Here is a 19591-nt window from a genome sequence, read left to right as displayed (position 1 = left end):
GTATCTGCTAGAGTTGGTCATCAAGGCAGAATGGATTGTACTTAATTTCCAATAAGGTGCTTTAGCACGATCCCTAATCATGCCTTTAATTAGAATCCCTTGGTCATTAGCAGGAGATAATTCAGTGAAAAACAACCCCTGCTCTCTGCTGGAGCGCAGCAGTGGCAGACGGACGGATGCTCACAGCGATCCTTCTCACCTGAGCATGCACCACAGGGAGAGTGAAATAAATGGTGAAAAAAACTTCATTTCATATTCCATCCATCCCATCCATTTTCTATACTGCTTGCCGTCATTAGGGTCACGGGTGAGCTGGAGCCTTTCCAGGATGACTTCAGGCGGGAGATTGGGCACACCCTGGAGTCACAGGACGCACATACACAAACAACCATTCATAACTCATTCACACCTGTGAACAACTCTTCAATTAACCTAACATTTCATTTCAACTTTAATTTCTAAATATAAAGGAAATAAATTGTAGAGACAGCCCTGGAGCACAAAAAAAATAATTGTTTTACTTTTTCTTTAATTTATATTTTTGTATTTAATTATATATACTTAACTGACTTTGTTAATTTATTCTTCATTTTAATCATAAGGAGAAATTTTGTCATCTTTCTTTTAATTATACAAATGGATTTAACTGTGTGCATGTTTTTTTTTGATAAAAGTAAAAATGCACGCCGCACGGTGGCCTGGTGGTTAGCATGTTGGCAACACAAACAGAAGATGGGGAAGATCTGGGTTTGAATCTCCGTTGGACATCTCTGTGTGGAGTTTGCATGTTCTCCCCGTGCGTGTTTGGGTTTTCTCCGGGTACTCCGGTTTCCTCCCACATTCCAAAAACATGCATGTTAGGTTAATTGGAGACTCTAAATTGTCCATAGGTATGAATGTGAGTGTGAATGGTTGTTTGTCTATATGTGCCCTGCCATTGGCTGGCGACCAGTCCCTGTCTCGTGCCCAAAGTCAGCTGGGATAGGCTCCAGCATACTCCCATATGAGGGCAAGTGGCTTAGAAGATGGATGGAGGGATTTTGTATTTAATTTTAATTTTGTTTTCGGGCCACCAAGTAAGTAGTAAGTTTAAAAAAAATAACAATAGACAAATGAGACAAATATTGCAAATTTACACCGGTGAATTTTACAGAAAGTTATGATAAAAGTAATTATACCAACTTGACTTAATTTACTTACTTAATCAATTTTAACCCAGATGAGACATTTTTATTGTCTTGTATTTTTTTTATTTACAAATGTATTAATTTAGTTCATTTATATTGTTGCATTTATTTTAATATTGCTAATTTGAATTCAGGCAATAGTTGAAGTTATATGAAGTTATTTTATCATGCAAATGTAGTCATTAATTGATACACTAGATGAAATATTTTATTTTATTATATTATATTTTAATTTATATATTTTACTTATTCTCTGTTTTGCTTTGCAAATTTACATATGGACTAAATTATAGAGCGAAATAAAATTATATTTTTTCTTCAAATTTTGGATTAAAATGTGCATAGTAAAAACCATTATTTAAATTCCTAAAAGTTGCTGTGGTCACCAGTCATAGTAGTAGTAGCGCTTGTATCATTATTATGAACAACTACAAAGTTCCCAAAAATAAGGCTCAGTTAGCCTATAAAGAGCGAAAAGCTGGTTTGGCAAACATAAAGTCAAACAAGGTGCAAAAATGCAACAACGTTGGAGTGTATTTGTAGATGCTTATAGCTCGTGTATGGAGGTGTCCTTCATTCACTGCTGCTTGTATACATGGAGCATTTCCAAAAGACACATCCTAGTGTTTGCAGCAACTGTGATAAGCTGCTGCTTCTCCACGTCTGTTGTGTATTATCTCTATTGTCTCTTTTGTCACTCGTTTCATTGTACATCTTGTTTTCAGGCTCCGCGTCTCAGATTCAATCTACACACAACGACAACAACAACAACGTGGCTGGAAATGGATATATGGTGGCGTTTGCTTAATAATGTCCCGGGCGTTTCATTACAGTAATCGTGGTGGCGATCGGCAGCGGTGGCAGGATGACTTAGAGCTGAGGGCATCGCCTCATTAACTCTGCCTGACCAACGAGCGACACCCTCAAGACACATCGGAATTGCCTACGCCATGGCTCTGGGAACGATTGTATTCCTTTGCTTTGAACGCTCTCCAGGAAAAAAAAACATTCCAAACATTGTATGCCTGCTTTTCCTTCAATCCACGTCTTCCTCGGAGCAGGCTCGACTCAATAAGTATACATTTCGCATCGAGACTGGTCACCCGAAGCCACGTTATTGTTTAAAACTATCCTGTAGAAAGTATTGTCTTTACACTTACACATGTATATTGTGTCTTTAGCAAAGCTGTGATAATACAAAGCAGTACTAGAGCCACTAGAAAAATCATTTTAGTCAAAATATGAGAGTCAACACATCATTACAAGAAAAATGCCATCTATTCCGATACCCGCAGCGTTCGTGTGGTCCAGTTATGGTACAGTTACATAATGTCTTCCACGTGTGAATGAGGGAGGCCTCTGGTTTGATGACCTCCTGTTGGTTCGTGTTAAAGTGTCAAAATAAACATTTACTGTACCGACAGGATCTACTGTAGAAATATACTCACAATATGGTTACAGTTCGACCCTGGAACAGATTAAGTGACTTTCCAGTGTTTCCTATGGGAAGAATGGCTTTGAAATTAAAATTGCTGATGATTTAAAAAAAAAAAAAAAAGACAGATGTGAGACATTTTGGGGCTCAAGCTGCACACCTGCAAAGCGAGTGAAAGCAAGCGGGGGGGCCTCCTAACCACCACACTTCAATGTTAAGATCCTCAGTAACCTTCCTCCATATTTCCCCTCCCTGACACTAATAGGAAGCATGCTGCGCGGCACCACTGAGCGCGCTCAGTGACGGAGGTCGTCTATCCCGCACACAAGTTGTGAAAGAGACTTCAATAACCCGTTGGGCACTGAAGAAGCAACAAGCACATCTGCTTCCAAGCACACACACACACACACACTATGATATCATGATATCGCCTCAGTGTGATCCAGTCATCAGTGTGAGCTTTAAGGCGCTATCTCACATCACATTAACCCTTATAGTTAGAAATAATGTCAGTTCAGGAGTTTTCCTAGCAAAGAAGTTAATAAAGACAACACACGGGTCACTACGTCATGTATTGTTAATGATTCACTTGTTCATTTGTTGTTATTGCACACAACACCAAGTACGCTTGCACAATACAATAAACAAGCTCTATTGAAAAGTCTATTTTATATTTAAACTGAATTATTTATTTCTACTCTATTTTATTATGTCATTATTTTATTTTTGATTTTATTTTATTGTATAATTATTACATTTTTAATTGCATTATTACTTTTATTATATTGTGTTATTTTATACACTTTATTTTATATGACGTCTTTTATTTAATTTGAGTTCACTATTAATGAAAAATGTATTCATTTAGTTTATTTGCATTTAATGTGTTCTTATATTTATTGTTGCTTCTGAGTTTGTTTGTTTTTTTTTAAGGTTTCGTACATTGTCCTGTGCCAATAAATACAAACAACAATAATAATAATCATGGTGATAAAAATACACTTTACAAGTTAGGGATATTCAGCTTTCGGGTGAACTTAACTTGACCTTGTGTAAACTTTTGAATCTCCGACTGTTGAATATTTCAGTACTTTATGCAAAACTTGATATTCCGTAACAAGGAACTGAACGGCAAAATTCACAACAGGTGTCAATACGTGTGTGTGATACAGCATATACACACACTTAGTATATAAGAATTATTAGTATTGTTATTATTATTGATGTTGTTGTTATTATATTATTATTATTAGCATTGTGTAGCATGGCACTGCATCATACTGATTTTGTAAAGCTATTTTGTAACTTATGCAACATGGTATGGTAATGTACTGTATGATGTATTATGCAATGTGCATTGCAAACTATAGTTGCAATAAGAAACACATTTTTAACTGAATACCTTACGGGGCCAAGTTACTCTCCTTTCATGTGTCGTTGCTGTGTGACCTCCAACCTGATCCCAATCAGGCCCTGATGTAATTAATGAGGTGATTAATTGCTGGATTGATCTTCTGATCGATAAAAAAGGCCCTGCGGTAGAAATGGGAATACAAAGAGTGTAATTGCTGAGATGTTTAAGCCTTTAATTGGATTGTGTTGGTCAGATTTGCTGAGAAGGTGTTTTTAAATAAGCATATTTGTTAACTTAATAGCAGAAATTATGCTTAAAAGTAAGGTGATTTTGAATTAAATGCATTTTTTATGACAAAAAAGGGTGCTGAGCAGCAGAGGATGATTTCATGTCCAAGCAGCAGACAGCCGCTAAATCACAGGTAAGGAGGGAGGTGGCACTGGTCGTGAATGCTTGCTGCAAGAGGAAGGTGACCCTGAGATACAGGCGACGTTGTTCATTTAGACAGGCGGCGAGCACGCTGCTGACAGCCAGCAGCAGAGTGGAGGCAGACCCCCGGGGAGAAGCTCGCCGGCCGAAAGAACGAAAGGACTTTAGATGAACAATAACCCTAGACACTATACACACACACACAGTAAAAATACATTATATAATATATAGAGAATTTTAAATATTTGAATTCAGGCAATAGTTGAAGTTATATGAAGTTATTTTATATATATTTATATATATACAGTATATATATATATATATATATATATATATATATATATATATACTGTATATATACTGTATATATGTATACATATATATATATATATATATATATATATATATATATATATATATATATATATATTAGGAGCATGCCCCGACGTTGTCAGGCATGCGTACAAGCACGTGGGGGCCACACAAACTACTGAGAATCATTTTGAGTTGCTACAATGACATTTTAGCTAAATGGACCAGTGTGCTGCATCATTTTTTCACTTTCATTTTTGGGGTGTCTTTGATTTCCCCCCTCTATAGGGTGATCATTTTCATTACTATCAAATGATGTGGCATCATTTTGTTACTAATACATCACCCACTTATTATCAGGAAAGATATTCAAGATCATTTTTCCCCCAGTTTAGATCTGATGTGTTTTCGAAGTCTTCCTCTAATTTTTTTGAGCAATATATATACATGCATAATTGTGCTAGCAAACGAGAGAAAAGCATCCTTGGTGGAGGTAATAACATTAGAAACCAGTGTCAGAAGAGAGTTTTGAAGTCATTTGTTTTAAATTACTTTTTTTTTTTACTTGTAAATTAAATAGAAAAAAATTAAATAAATGATGCATATTTAATATGTACAAACATGAAAACAACATCAATTAATACCAGCAGGTAGTCGTAGATTAGTTGAGTTTCATGGAAAAAAGTTGCACGTTTGGTTGAATAAAACTTTTTTTTTTTCCCGCCATCTCGTGACGTTGTACAATGGAACGAGCAGCTCCACTTCATTAAATGAAAGCACGTTAGAGACAAAACTCATTCACCAGTTGACTAAGACCATCATAACCTCATGTGGAGTCCAGCTTGACCAGAAAGAAAAGAAGATTGGAAAAAGGACAAGCCTGACCAAGCAGCTGCCTGACGTGTTAAAACTTTTGATTCACGTCTACCTTTAAAGCAACAGTAAGTGATTACATGTCGGCTCCTTCAGCAGCTGTGAAGTGTAATAATACACACTCAACATTCTATAAAAAGGCAGAAGTGCAACAACCAGAATTCTCTGACGTCACCACTGCTGCCAGCCACTAGGGAGCATAGTTGCATGATGGCGTCAGAGGGTGGCTATGCTTTGCTGTTGGGCCTCATATTTCCTGCAGTGAGGCGTTGAGTTAAACTCACGTGAAAAATGTTGAAATACTGGCAGTGATGTTGGAACAGATGTTCCTCAGTCTGACAGTTTAGCGTCTACCTGCACCGTTTGGCTTTCTCCCCGTGGGAGATGCCTCTTCGGTGGAATACAACACTCACTTGACAGCTGCAGCGTCTCACAAACTTGTGTAGTTGAATGCATCTCCAAATTGTAACTTATAAATCAGCACAGTTCATCAACCGACTGAACGTCTTCATGAGACACAAACCGCAGCAACGTGAACTACTACACAGATGGCGCCACTGTATTTTGACACCGTTTCTATGACAACCGACTGCAACAGCATTATGCTGTCAAAAAAACTCAACTTTCAAATGAAAACAACACATATTTAGGTTGCCAAAGTGCATGCAACAGGTGGTGCTATAACCACTAACCATCTGGACCTTTCAGCCAGTCACAACTTTGAACAGGATAAGCAGAACAGCAACAGTGTTGTGTGGAGTAATGGTGCGTTCAAGACAGCTGGAAAGTGGGACATTTTCAACCACCCACTAGGATGGAACGCCGCTCAAAGTAGGAATTACCGTATTGACCCAAAGATTAGACTACCCTGAATATACTCAGGGTATTGAATGAATCACAACTAAACTGTTCAGGTTGTCTTAGGAGACATCATGCTCAAAGACTAGATAGGACATACAGGACAGCTCTAGCCTGCGGGGTTGTCCTATTTGCTCATGCTGAAAGACTATATAGGACAGTATGTGTTAGAAGACGTTTCTCCTCTCATCCGGGCACACTTCAATTCATGCTCAAAGACTAGATAGGTTAAATAGGACAGCTCTAGTCTGAGGAATTGTCCTATCTGTTTATGCTCGAAGACTACTTAGGACAGCTGTAGTCTGTCTTAGAAGAAGTTTCGCCTCTCATCTGAGCAGATGTAATCTGTTCACACTCAAAGACTAGACAGGGTACATCGGACAGCTCTAGTCTGAGGGGCTGTCCTATCTGTTTATGGTCAAAGACCATGTAAGACATCTGTAGTTTATCTTAGAATATGTTTTGCCTCTCATCTGAGCAGATTTGATCAGTTTATGCTCGTAGACTACATAGAACATATAGGATCTGTTCATGCTTAGACTATATAGGACAGCTGTGGTCTGTCTTAGAAGACGTTCCCCTATCATTCGAGCAGATCTTGATCAGTTCATGCTCAAAGACTAGATAGGATATATAGGACAGCTGTAGTCTAAGGGGGCGGTCCCATCTGTTTATGGTCAATGACTATATAGGGAAGCTGTAGTCTGTCTTAAAGGATGTTTTGCCTCTCATTCAAGCAGACTTTACAGTAGTTCATGCTCAAAGACTAGATAGGATACATAAGACATCTCTAGTCTGAGAGACTGTCCTATCTGTTCATGTTCAAAGACGATATAGGACAGCTGTCCTATCTAGTCTTTGAGCATGATCTAATGAAGCCTGCTGAGGTGAAACATCCTATCTTTTTTCAATATCAGTAAAATAACAATAAATAAATCAATTTAAAGGGCCGCACCATGGTTAGCATGTTGGCCCCACAGTCGGGAGATCGGGAAGGCCTGGGTTCGAATATCCGTTGGGCATTTCTGTGTGGAGTTTGCATTTTCTCCCCATGCGTGCGTGGGTTTTCTCCGGGTACTCCGGTTTCCTCCCACATTCCAAAAACATGCATGTTAGGTTAATTGGTGACTCTAAATTGTCCATAGGTATGAATGTGAGTGTGAATGGTTGTTTGTCTACAGTATATGTGCCCTGTGATTGGCTGGCGACCAGTCCAGGGTGTACCAGGATGATTATTTATCTATTTATGTTGAAGAATGTTTATTCTTGTCATCATGTCAGTTTGTGAGAAATGTATGAGCACAGCAGAGAGAAAAGATGATGCAGATGTGATGAAATTGACTGGTGGAGATTGATCTTGTTAGAGAGTAAACTATACATCCTCATTGGGGTCTGGGGGGGGCGAGGTCATCACTTTGTGAGTACTGACATACATGTGATCGACAGTGGAAGTCAGTAAGAGGACTTTTCTTAAATTACATTTTTAAAGAGGATTGACAACCTGGTATAATCTGCTAATCTCAGCCACTTTAATCAGACGCCTTAGATTACAAGGTACACAGTGATGGTTGCTGTGAATTATTAGCAAAGCAATCTGCCAGCAGGTTGTTTGGGGTTACGCGACATGACCCCAGACCTTGAAGTGTACGTTATGGACCGCATGGAGGTGATTAATGCAATTACAGTGGACGTGACCTTCCTGGCCGTCCATCTTTGTATCATCCGATACCTTTGGGATTCAATCTTGAGGGAGAATTCCATCATTCTAGCTGATTGCAATCCAGGCAGATAATACAATTGATAAGTGAAATGCAATAAATGTACAATGAGGACATGTTAATGAAAGATAAGGCTTGTTCTGTTCCTCCATTTCATAATAAACCTGACAAATTAATGAGCAAGATGGAATCTCATCCATCCTCACTGCGGGGTGTAGTTGTACAGTTGTAGTTGAGTTGTAGATTCCAGTTGTATCATGAAGCCACACCTCATACAAACATACGAACTGTACGCAAAACAAGTGTTCTGCAACTGCCACTTAATTACCTATTTGCATGTCACATGGGCACACGGGCACTGAGGCAAAATAAAGTAAAAAATAAACCTGATACTCTCACTCCAGTTAGGCAACTCTGATAACGTTTTACTTCCTACAGTTCCTCGGGAGAGCAGAGAAGAAAAATGTGATCCAAAAAAATGTTAAAAAAAGCAAAAAAGATATGGCTAATAATATTAAGATAAGACGAAAAGCAGTCCTGTAATCACTTGTTGCGGTTAATTGGTTCCCGCGATGAATTAATTTCCGCCTAGTAGGATTCCTTCTTTATAAAGTGAATATTTTCGTAGCTGGATCATAGAAAACCTGTTGACAACCTTCAAAATACTGTTTTTAAACATTATTGAATGTTAAATAGGACCCTTATAATTATTTTTACACTAATTTTACCCAATATAGTATATATAATAAGAGAAAAAAAGACATAAAAAGGAGTTGTAAATGTTTCTGGTGCTGTTCTGGTGCTCGAGGAGCTGAGTGGGGAGTGGACAGGAAGTGATGTCGGGGGTTCAGCATTGAGTTTTAAGTTGGCGTGGGATACGGCCGCAGCGGTAGCCCGTGTTAGGTAGATCATTCAAACCTGCAATAAAAGCCTGTTGTTCCGGCCATCAAGTCTGGTGCTTGTGTGTCTCACCCAACATTACAGTAACATTACTGACACCTAGTGACCAGTGTAGAATACTACATATCATCACAACCTCTTTGAATATGTCTTTTGACTGTCTTCTATTTGTCTTTTACTTCATTTTGCCATTTTTATGCCTGAAAATTATTTGTTTAGCACAGTGATTTTCAGACACAGTGCAGAATGTTTTAAAAAATACATTTCTGCTAAATGAGTTTTAAACTAATTTATTTTATAAATGCAAAATCAAAATATTACGTTATATAAAAACAATTTCGCCACCTGAGGTTTCGTGATTACATTTAAATGAATTAAAAGCCTAATTTCAGCCCGTAAACACGAGACTCGCTAGATAGCTAGTTACCGTGCGGAGGAATACTCACCACACAGCAATGTAGTGCGTGGCCTCGTGCTGGGCGTACGAACACAGCCACACTGAGGAAGAATAAAATCGCTGACCACTTAGCTTTTTGCACTTCATTATGTTTCCCAAGCAGCAGAGTGTCAAAGAAAAAAAAAAGCCATCACCATGGAAGAGAAAATGAACATCATAAGCTCAGAGGGGAGACACGCCTACCAACTGCTCGACTGCATCCATCATTAAGGATAAAGATTACTGAATGCTAATGAAAGCTACAAGGGTCGTGGATTCTGTGCGCTGTTACAAGGAGAACAAGGAGTATGAGAAAAGGAGGTTATCTTTCCAGACTAGCCTGGGCCCGTATTTTAGGAAGGTAGAAAGGCCTGCAAGACAACTACAAAGATAAAAGTAAGGAGTTGTTCTCTTATTACTACATTTTCATTTCATTCTTGTATTTCATCTTTAATTACTGTATTTTATATGTACTTCATGTGTTCTGTGTGTGACTTAGGAGTTCATTTGTGTAGACGTTCCGATTTACACTAAAACTCAACTTATATCATCACAGTCTAGGATGGAACTCGTTCGTAACCCGAAGACCACCTGTATGCTATATTACTTGAAAGGACCACCTGTATGCTACATACTATAAAGGACCACCTGTATGCTACATTACTTTAAAGGACCACCTGTATGCTATATTACTTGAAAGGACCACCTGTATGCTACATACTATAAAGGACCACCTGTATGCTACATTACTTTAAAGGACCACCTGTATGCTATATTACTTGAAAGGACCACCTGTATGCTATATTACTTTAAAGTACCACCTGTATGCTATATTACTTTAAAGTACCACCTGTATGCTACATTACTTTAAAGTACCACCTGTATGCTATACTACTTTAAAGACACAGAATAAAATACTGCAATGACTGTACACAGTCTCTACAGCAGGGGTGGCCATTACGTCGATCGCGAGCTACCGGTAGATCGCCAAGGTATTTTGGGTCGATTGCATCACTTTGTAGTTTGCTCCCTTGCAAACTACGCTTGCTCCCCCGCAGCGTTTCAAGCTACACACGAAGATGCAACTTTCATCTTTATTATTGTGATTATGGATGAAGTAACTCTGCGGTAAGATGTCTATATCTATAACTAAAGTTATCTGTTCACTTGTAGCGGCTAGCTACGTAGAAAAAAAGTGTATTGTTTACTGGCTTTGCTTGGCGTCACGAACTCTACTAAAGAAATCAGTGTTTTCTACACGTTCGCTTCTTAAACTATTATTTCATGATGAAATTAAAAATGTGCCCATTGGTGAAACCTTTTCAATATGTTGCCTTGACTTCGGCTGCATTGTCTTTTGCATCATCACTTTAAATTCTTGTATATGGGTAATGTTTGATAGCAAATGCTAACTGGATGTAATACATGACCTGTGTGTCCTAATGAACGTTACATAGCTAATTTGACTGATATAACACCAGTACTCAGGTTATGCACACAACTATTGAGGAATTATGTGTAATCATCTTTATTTTTCTATATTGAAGTGAATTATGATAGCAACTACTTTGATTAACTGTAAACTTTGAAAATGTCAATGTGAAATACTAATCATTCATATTTACAATAGAATTTCAGAGTTTACTGGTTACATTTTGCATATGTTATATGTTTTATAGAAAGAGGTAGATCATTTTGACTTGTACTTGCATGCTGAGAAAGTGCGTGCACTCCTGATATACAGTACATGTATAACGTACATAAATAACGTACATAAATACCTACCTACTTTTTTTTAATAAATATAGTAAATAGATATACTTTCTATATTTAGTAGTTTGTAGATCTTTCGGACTTGGTCATTTTAAAAGTAGCTCGCAGGCTAAAAAAGTGTGAGCACCCCTGCTCCACAGTTATAAGCAAACCACAGTGGAAGAATACTGAATAATGAAATCCAGGGCATATTTTAGAATATTATTAGTATTTTAGTCACACTGAAAGAAGGAAAACTTGAAGCAAACATGAATAAGCAAGAGGAAGTAGTATGCCAAAGTGTCCTTTTGCATCGTCGCCGCTCTCACCAATGAAAAATACAGTCCTGGCCACAAGTTTGTATATTTGCGCCCGTCCTCGGCCTTGAAACTAACACCTACACAAGAAATATGACACTCATAAAGTTGATCAGTCTCGCAGACAAGTAGGTGCAGCTTGCGCCTCGTCTCTGACAGAGCACCTCTCCTCTCAGAGTTTGTTTGCAGACAGCCGCCATATTCTCTGGAGGGTATTTGTTGATCGCTGGCACCATTCTGTCATTCAACAAGCCCACTGATTTACCTGAGGACAAAGACTTGAAACAATGCCGTCAATACATATCAGTCTCTCGCTGCCACCGTCACTCCTCTGCGACTTCAAACGCTACTTCACACTGCTGATGCGATCGCACGCACACACATGCGCACACACACGCACCCACATACTACCAAAAGACATCCAGACGGTGTTGAAATTGAGGAAAAGTCTAGAAAACCCCAAAAAGTGCCCAATAAAAGTAGTCTAACCGTGAAAAACAATAGGATAGGAAAGTTTTGAAGCTTTGCATTCTGTCAAGGTTGCAAAATATTCACTTTTTTATGTAGTATTTTAGACATTGTTTTAACCCGTATGTCATTTAGGAGTTAGCACTGTCACTGTAAACGCACCAATGAATGCCTCGATATCAGCGTTGTTGTTTTTAATGGCCCGCAGCGCATTTGAAAAATAGGATTTGACAAGAAAACTAAAAAAACAGCAACAACGACAACAACAAATGAAAAAAATCAACAGTATTTTTACAAAAATAGTCAAAATATGAAAAGAAAAAAGTTGGAATCTACCGAGAAAATTAGCAAAAATAACATCGGTATATTATGAGGAAAAACTATTTCATTTTAGTCGCATCAAGGTGAAAAGATGAAAGAAAAAAAGAGGTTATTCCTTTAAACTTGTAATATTACGAGAGACAAACAAAGTGACTAAGGTTTTACAGTAAGTTCCGGTGTATAAGCCGCTACTTTTTCTCCTGCTTTGAACCCTGTTTATACAATGATGCAGCTAATTTAAGGCTAAAAACTCCATTTCCCATAATGCGTCATGTGCAGCTTCAGGAAGTAGTGAAGTGAGAGCTAATATCACGTTTTTGTCACGCTTTGTGTTGTAGCCTGCGAGACAGTTCGTTTATTTCAATATTCATCAATGAGAACACAACTGGACAAAAAATGCAGTTTTTAAATGAAACTTTCGATTATTAAAGGAGAAAAAATAGTCCAAACCTTCATGGCCCTGTGTGAAAAAGTGATTGCCCCCCTGTTGCCCCCCCCCCCAACCAGAAAACCGTATCTATCAGTCTGGGAAAGGTTATAAAGCCATTTCTAAAGCTTTGGGACTCCAGCAAACCACAGTGAGAGCCATTATTCACAAATGACAAAAACATGGAACAGTGGTGAACCTTCCCAGGAGCGGCCGGCCAACCAAAATTATCCCAAGAGCGCAGCGACGACTCATTCAAGAGGTCACAAAAGACCCCACAACAACATCCAAAGAACTGTAGACCTCACTTGCCTCAGTTAAGGTCAGCGTTCATGACTCCACCATAAGAAAGACACTGGGCAAAAACGGCCTGCATGGCAGAATTCCAAGACCAAAACCACTGCTGAACAAAAATGATCCCCAAGAAAATACTCTGACAAGACAAGAGTTTAACTTTTTGAAGTTTTTGGAAACATCACGCTGTTATTGACTTTCAAAAATAGTGGAAAGTGTTGTTATCTGACATGACACTGATGGATACCATTTGTCATTTATCATAAAACACCATTACGCACCAGCGTATAGTCTCCCGACTAAAAGATCAATGAAGCACACAAAGCAGCGTTGAATACGTCATTTAATTTTAGTTTTTCGTTGCATACGTCAAGTATTTCATCAACAGCAACATTACTCATTAACCTTCAACATTAACAAGGTACTCTTTCCTTTTCCAAAAATGATGGGCTTTTCAGTTGTTGTCCTTGGAACTAACGCACAACATTAGTTCCTCATGAAATAATGATAATATACTTAATAGTTTGATGGCGTTAATGTCATCATTAAGTGAAATATTTCTAAAATATGCGTCTGCCATTACAGCAATTTATTTTCGGCATAACTTCATCCCTGTTTTGAGTCTTTGTGGCCACCTTTAAATGAAACAGATTTTGCTAAGCTTATATTCATCTAAAATGTGGAATCAATTAGGAAAAATGTAAAAACATCCTCACTAAAAATGGAAATGTGTGCTTCGATATTGTTGATATTGGACCGTTTTGGGTTTTTTTTTGCCTCATCGGCCACACAGATGGCAGCGGACGTGCTGTCACTCAGTCTTTGTTTTATTTGTTTGCCACTGCTGCGTCTTCCAAATATAGTACGTTTTCCAGGATTTCCACCTCCATTTCCAAAGCCCACTTCTTCATCCTCGTCGTCGTCCCACCAGCCGTGATTCCTATCCAGTCAAGGCTCTTTAAATATGGACGCCACATGCATTGATCTTCTATGGTGGAGGCGTGGAAATGGCGTAACTTGAGGCGGAGTTGCGTATGCACACTTCTCAAGGTGGAATCTATGAACCGCAAATTGCATGAATGTGTGCGTACGCCAATTTTTTTTTAGGTCTGAATATACATGGATTTGGGTTTCTGGAGCACGCAGACTTTTAGTCAGATTTCCACGCACGGTTTTATAAGTGAGGCCCCTGAGCATTCGTCGGACCTCTGTGAACGCCATCAGACGCGCACACTGTGGTATCACACCTGTCCAAAACCTGAGAACTGATATCTTCCATTGTGTCGTATTGTGTGTATGACCGGTTTCAAACAGATGGCAATGTAGCTTTCTTTAGTCTCTACCTCAGACAAAACAAGCCATGGTCTCGGCACGGTAGTAAAACATGTACAGTTACGCCACGCAATGCATTCACGCCACACTTTTCACTCCGTAAACTCGCTTGCTACTTAGAGCAACACGCTGTTAAATACGGACAGTGTTCATCTTTGTGTCATATGTTGGCACCGCTTGTTGCTCCCTGTCACTCACTGAGCTGCATTGCAAAATGGTACAGAATAAATTGGGATGTGTTGATTTCATCCACAGTTCAGGTTGGATTGCATTCGGTGCGCTGCTGAGAACGCGAGAGCAGTGCGCAAGCACGCAGGGGGAACATCGAAAGGGATAAATGACCTTTTAAGGTTACGTTTGCCTTCATTGAAGACGTGATTGTTGCCAAACACACGATGTGCCTGCGAGATCAACACAGAACCCGCCTTCCTGTTTTGCTATGAGTTATTTCTTGAATTCAATAGTGTTCTCCATCAAAAAGGTGGCACTTGCAACTCTCCTCGGCTCCATTTTGGTTTAAAAACGCAGAGGCTTGAAGCGAGAAAAGTGATTGAATAAAAAAAATTTTTAAAACTCATAGCAAAACATGAAGGAAGAAATAACTCATGGCAAAACAGGAAGGTCTCGCTGCCATGTCGTACCATATCATGTCATAGACGAAATGCTACTAAAATAATAAGACAAGTTTATTCTTGTCAAATTGTGACTTTTGTTCTTTATTAGATTAGGACTTTTTTTCTTAATATTTTGACTTTATTCCCGTAAAATTACAGCTGCTTTTTTCCAACTCCTTCATTTCAGCTTTCCTCTTGTCAATTTTCTCCTCGTAATTATAACTTCATATCTTTTAGAACAATAATGGATTTTTTCTTTATTTCAACATTGTTACTCAAATGATATTTTTTTCCTAATTTTACAACTTTATTCTTGTAAAATTGCAACATTTTTTGTCTTAATATTTTGACTTTGCTTTCTGCTATTGATTTTTTTTGTCAAATTTTCCAAATATTTCCACATTCTTGTATATTTTCATCTCCTAATATTTTGACTTTATTCCCAAGTTATAGATTTTCCCCCAACTCAAGTTTATTCATTGTTTTTTTTTTTAATAAAAAACAACTTTTTTCTTTAATATTTCAACTTCATGCTACTAAAATGATATTTTGTCTACTAAAATAATATTATCTTGTGGAATTATGGCTTTTTTTCCCTTGCGAGATTACAGCTCTTTTCTTAATATTTTGACTTTTGAGTGATTTTCCCATTTTTGCTGCTTTCGTTGTTTTTTTTTTAAGTTTCTTTGGTTAAATGAAATTTTTAGACTGTTTCTTATGAGAAACATTGATTCGGTTGGAGCGAACCAGTCCCCAGGAAACTTTCAGGCGCAATGATTTAAAAAAAAAAAACACTTAAAAAAGAATACATGTGGGTAACTACATTGATTTGTATGTAAATGCATATCAATTTTGGAAATATGGGCCATTATTTTATTTAAAAAAGAGTTTTTGCATGTTTATGTTTTGTTTCATTGGGTTTGGGCGAGCGGCGACCAGTCCCATGTCGTCCTTGAAAGCACCATGGTTGTGTGCGTGTGCTAAGTTTCTCCCATGCTGCACAGGGCGACAGGACGACTACGCTGTATTTCCCTGTTTTTCTTTCACCTCATACTTGGTCCCAAATGATGCTACGTGGGAATGCCTCAAGGTGAGGTTTGGTGACGTTAGTGAGTGCTAATGTGCATATGATGATCACATGATCAGGATTTTTCACATTTAGATGATAATGATAATAATATTTCCAAGAAGTGGGCCAATTTTTCCGTTGTTTTTATGCGGGCTCCCTCGAGCCTCAGCGTTGGACATATGGGACATATCCATGCAAAGTGTGTGCTGGGTGCTTGAAGGGAGAAAAGACATAAATAGAGTTGTTTGTGAGTGTATTTTGAGCCCCATTACCCCCATTACACGTGAGTATGTGCTGGTGAACGCTGAGGGTGCAGGTGGCCCGGCGAGGGAAGCACCTATCAATCTCCACCATTCTCTCTGCCCATTTATTCATCAGCTCATCACAATGACAATACCCATTCCATGCTACTATTTGTCCGCCTGTCCTCCATCTTTTCACGTAATCACTCCATCAACACATCCATCTGAGAACCCGTCCAGCAATTCATCTCCGCGTCCATTTATCTGGCCATCAGTCCATCGTCTGCCCATCCTTCCATCCATCCATCCTCACATGCATGCTGCCTTTCAGCGGCTCCATTAAGGGCGGCGACTCTCAGTCATTTCAAAGTGCCTCCGTGAGCACGGCGGTCCGTGCGTCAGACCCTAACACAGACAAATAACAAAAGAAGGAATGGGATCAATAGATGCTCCTGTAGTTAGGAACATTCCCACAAGTGCAAGGAAAACACGGATGGAAAACAAAGCAAGGATGCTGTTTGCGAGCGCAGCCGATAGCCCAGAGAATCAAATAGGAGCCTGCAGTTAAATCCGCTAATTGAAATGGATTCCTGCGAAAGGGTTATTCTCCTGTACAAGCAGCCGGAGTGTGAGCAACCAGAGAACACAGCACGTCAGTCAGGCCGCACTGCTGTTCTCACCTTTTAATGCTGCTGTGTTCTTGCTTTACATAGCAAATATTAAATGTATATATTTCGCCTGCAACGGGTCTCATCTCTGCATTCCGGGGTCATCGCCACAACACGCACAAGCCAAAACGTGACAGTGTCTCGTAACGTTTTAATCTCACGAGACACGAGACGTTTGTTGTAGACCAGGAGTGTCCAAAATGTTTCCACCGAGGGCCGCATACGGAAAGTCAAAGGATGCAGGTGCCATTCTGATGCTTTTTTTTTTATTTTGCAAAAAGCCTGAAGAAAAAAAGATGTTTTCTATGTATCATATGTACAGTACATGTTAACCACGCATATGCTGTCCCTGGGAACAGTCACGCCTTCAAAGAAGGTAACAGTAACCTTAAATGCGCATCATTTATATGAATTTTTGTATTATTTTCTGTTAAAACGTGTTTTGTGTTAACATTTTTGAGAGTCAACCACCAATGGCATCACAGACGGGCGACATGACAACGCTGACTTCCGGTTCCAGTTGCCATTTTGTTAGCTCGCTAATAGGATGCTAATTAGGGAGGACATTTTGTGATAAAAAATACATTAAGAACACAATCGGACTCACGGTGTATTAACGACACAACAAGACGCGCAACTTATTGTACGCTAACCAGTGAGTGCACGCAAACTGAGGCAAAATATTTTTGTGTTTCTTTGAGTTGCCTAACAAGTCTGCACACTAATAATTGTGCACACACGGATATTCTCAATAAACGCCAAAACCTCACTTTCTCTTCCTTAAATATTCCACTTTGAGGTTCATTAACGCTTTAGATTGACCAATCAACCACCAGTTATTCTTAACAACAAATAACAACCAATACAGTAGTACCTCGCATCACGTAAACCTCCTTTTACGTAAATTCCACTGAACGTAAAGAATTTATGTAAAGTGTTTGCATCGTATTACGGAAGGAATTCCATATAACGTAAAGCGTCAAGTCGGTGCAAGTTCAGAAATTCGATTTGTTTAGCGCTTGGTGACGCCTTCTGACGCTTCACGCTCTCATTGGCACCGCCTCCGCCCTCATCTCATTGGCTGATTATCAGGGCACGGTGTGTTTGTGTGACATGCTGCTCCCTTCAACCTCCCTTCCTCATCGTAGTCGCCCTTAAACTACGCACGCGTTGAAATCTCTTCTTAATGTTTTTACTTTTCTTTGTGTTAAAACTACCGTAGTCATGGGCCCTAAACCGAGTGTAAGGGATAAGAAAAAAAGGGAAAAATTGTCGATAGAAACCAATCAGGAAATGATCCAGAAATTCTGACGCTTCACGCTCTCATTGGCTGATTATCGGGGCACCGCCTGTGCTCTCATCTCATTGGCTGATTGTCCCTTCAAACTCCTTTCCTCTTCATAGTCACCCTGAAACTAACTTAGAAACAATTAAGTTAAGTTACAAATTAAAATTTTGCACACAGCATTATCGTGTAGTGCGTTTGTCTGTGAGACCAGCTGACTCTTAGACTCTTTGAGTCGCGTTTCGACTCAGGCTAGTCCTCCTCCTCCTTCCTGCCTCCACTTGCGCTCCTGATCAAGACATCTCGTGAACGGTAGGATTGTTTTTGTTTTTCAGTTTTATTCTTTTACATGAATCTTATTTATTACCTTATTTTATATTGGAATGTTACTCTACTATGTTTATGCTAACGTTTTCTTATATTTTTCCACCATATTTGGTGGACTTTGAATATTTTGAAGGGCCAAAGAGGTGAGTTTGGGAAGATCTTGGAACGGATTAGGCTATTTACATGTATTTTACGCTTCGTATAACATAAAAACCCTATAACATAAAGGTTCTCGGAACAGATTATTTACGTTGTAGGGGCGTCTACTGTAATAGTAATAATAATAACTAATAATAGAACTAATAATCAATAATGCAAAATCCTGAATAATTGTGGACGTCGTGTATTTCCCTACAGAGATAACAATGACTTCTCGTATTAGCGGTGGCTAAATGGATGGTATCGATACCAAGGGTAGTATACCGATTTTTCAGTTCCCTTCTATGTTTATTTTCACAAATATCTTGTTTTTTCTTGTGTTGTTATATTGTTGATATTGTTCTTTGTAAAATATAAACACAATAATTTTGTTTTCGCTCTCATCCTTCATGAGCCGAACAAAGATGTAACACTTTTTTTCTATGCACACAGAAGGCCTGCGTCCCTCAAACGTCGTTGACAAATCAGTCTAAATCTGTTAGTGATGTGGTAGTGCTGATTAGACCGGTGTGCCTTAGGCTGGCCACAATAAAAGGCCACTCCACTTAACCTGGCCAGTGTCATAGGAAGCCGGAGCCTATTGTATTCACATGGATGAATACCGATATTTGCAGTACGGCCCCGCCCCATTTCACACGAAAGACAACAAACATTTGCATCCTGTAGAGTTAGCCGTGCAAATAAACCTCAGCGCTGTGTGGATCCTCTCCCATTTATATGCAAGGAAGACACCGTTAAGTGCTGAGGCAGCAAATGTGACAAAGATACTGCGTCACGAGGAAGAGGATGTCGATACATTGCTGTCTGTGGTATC

The 19591-nt window shown here is 38.9% G+C and overlaps 1 protein-coding gene across 3 annotated transcripts in view; it reads right to left on the bottom strand.

Moving 5' to 3' along the window:
- LOC129186922 (SH3 and cysteine-rich domain-containing protein 3-like) overlaps nucleotides 1-19591 on the bottom strand; it is an 81035-nt gene that overhangs the window by 22868 nt on the left and 38576 nt on the right. The window contains exon 14 of one of the 3 annotated variants that reach the window (XR_008572319.1): nucleotides 16603-16743. The exons of 1 other annotated variant lie outside the window; for it this stretch is intronic. The gene's annotated coding sequence lies outside the window, so the exon portion shown is untranslated. Of the gene's footprint in view, nucleotides 1-16602; nucleotides 16744-19591 lie in introns of those variants that run through there. One more of the 3 variants, XR_008572321.1, reaches the window with a different exon arrangement.

The sequence above is a fragment of the Dunckerocampus dactyliophorus genome, chromosome 8, assembly GCF_027744805.1.
Source record: "Dunckerocampus dactyliophorus isolate RoL2022-P2 chromosome 8, RoL_Ddac_1.1, whole genome shotgun sequence".
Taxonomy (NCBI): Eukaryota; Metazoa; Chordata; class Actinopteri; order Syngnathiformes; family Syngnathidae; genus Dunckerocampus; species Dunckerocampus dactyliophorus.
This window is presented reverse-complemented; position numbering and strand designations above follow the sequence as displayed.